Here is a 1,524-nt window from a genome sequence, read left to right as displayed (position 1 = left end):
GGTGAAGTGTCTTGCCCAAGGACACAACGACCGAGACTGTCCGAGCCGGGGCTCGAACCGGCAACCTTCCGGTTACAAAACAAACTGCCAAATCTTTGAGGCACGATCGCCCCGATGGCATAGGCACCGATCGGTTTTCTATCGCCCATTTGCTGGGAGTAAAGGCGCCTTCCATTTGCGAGGTGCCCCTGCTGCTTGCCAAACATAGGGAGCAGAGCGGCGGGGCGGGGGGGATCTCTGGCTGGTTGGAGCAGCACCTAATATCCAACTCGCAAAATAAAAACAATCCAACAAACACGAAAAGACTAGACATTATAACACAGACTTAGAATTTGCAGCGATGTTTTTTCTAAATTCTATACACGAAAAGTGAGCGCGAGAGCCCTCGGTGTGGCTGCTTGCTGCTTTTCTGAAGTCAAAGTAAAAAGAGGGAGTGTTTGCTCAGGGTACCAAACAGGCTAGGACCGCCCCTGCCCACCTCTACTGATGAGTTTACTGTCAGCATTTTAATTATAAGTCCTCCATAAGAATCCCACCCGGGTGTAACATTGTTACAGAGGGACGAGTGTGAGTCTGTTCCAACTCTCAGCACCGCTCTTCTCTTTTCCTGAGTCCTTAGCAATTCTCCTTCCCACGATGACGTTTTCATCGGCACTATCTGATATCCTCGTGTCGGTGTTCCCACATCATCATAATAAATGTTGTTCCAGGTTCAACATTGCAAGTGACCAAACACATTGTTGTGACATCATACTTTTGCGACTCCGGGATAAACCGCCTTAAAAAAATCTACTTAACTTGCGAGAAACCGCCTCTGTCCGCCGATCCAGCAATTGAATTCTTTGCATTTCAGGATACTGATCTTTAATAAACGGTAAGCATTATACATATTGTCCTTGCAAAATTTCATAAATGAATGAATCGTTTGGCTTGCAAAAGTATGTAATAATTATTTGTAATAATTTATTCTGTTTTGGGAGTGTTTTTTATGTATCTGTATTATATTATACACACACATTAAAAGTGAATCTCTGTCCAAAAAATGTAATCAGTTTACTTTTTACTCACTATGAGTATCATTCATTATTCTCCCGCAGTAATTAAGGTTAGGATATATATATTTTTTGTTCCAATCCATTCTTCTTTTGCAGCATTTAAATAACCTTTATCAGATTTGATGGTTTTGTTACAGACTTTCCAAAAAAGTGTTTTTCTTTTCTTTCACAAATGTGGGGATTAAATTGTGTTAAAATGTACAAAACAGTGATGTCATGTTTTGAGACGAGGACCCAGGCACAGAGAGACTTGATGAATTTAGGAATCTTATGATTTAATAAAGAAATTTGCAGACTTGCACAGAGAGGATAAAATTATGATGACTCATAACGGAGAAGAAGACAACAGACGACGAGGACAGGGAGGAACAGGGGTTTAAATGCACCAAGGAGACAGTCACAGAGAACTCAGGACAACTGGAGACATTTAAGGATGCAGGGACTGACAGAGACAGGGAAGAAGTCTCAT

This window comes from Pundamilia nyererei, unplaced genomic scaffold, assembly GCF_000239375.1.
Source record: "Pundamilia nyererei isolate P.nyererei 1_Seehausen unplaced genomic scaffold, PunNye1.0 scaffold00442, whole genome shotgun sequence".
Lineage (NCBI taxonomy): Eukaryota > Metazoa > Chordata > Actinopteri > Cichliformes > Cichlidae > Pundamilia > Pundamilia nyererei.
Note: the sequence above shows the minus strand (reverse complement) of the source record.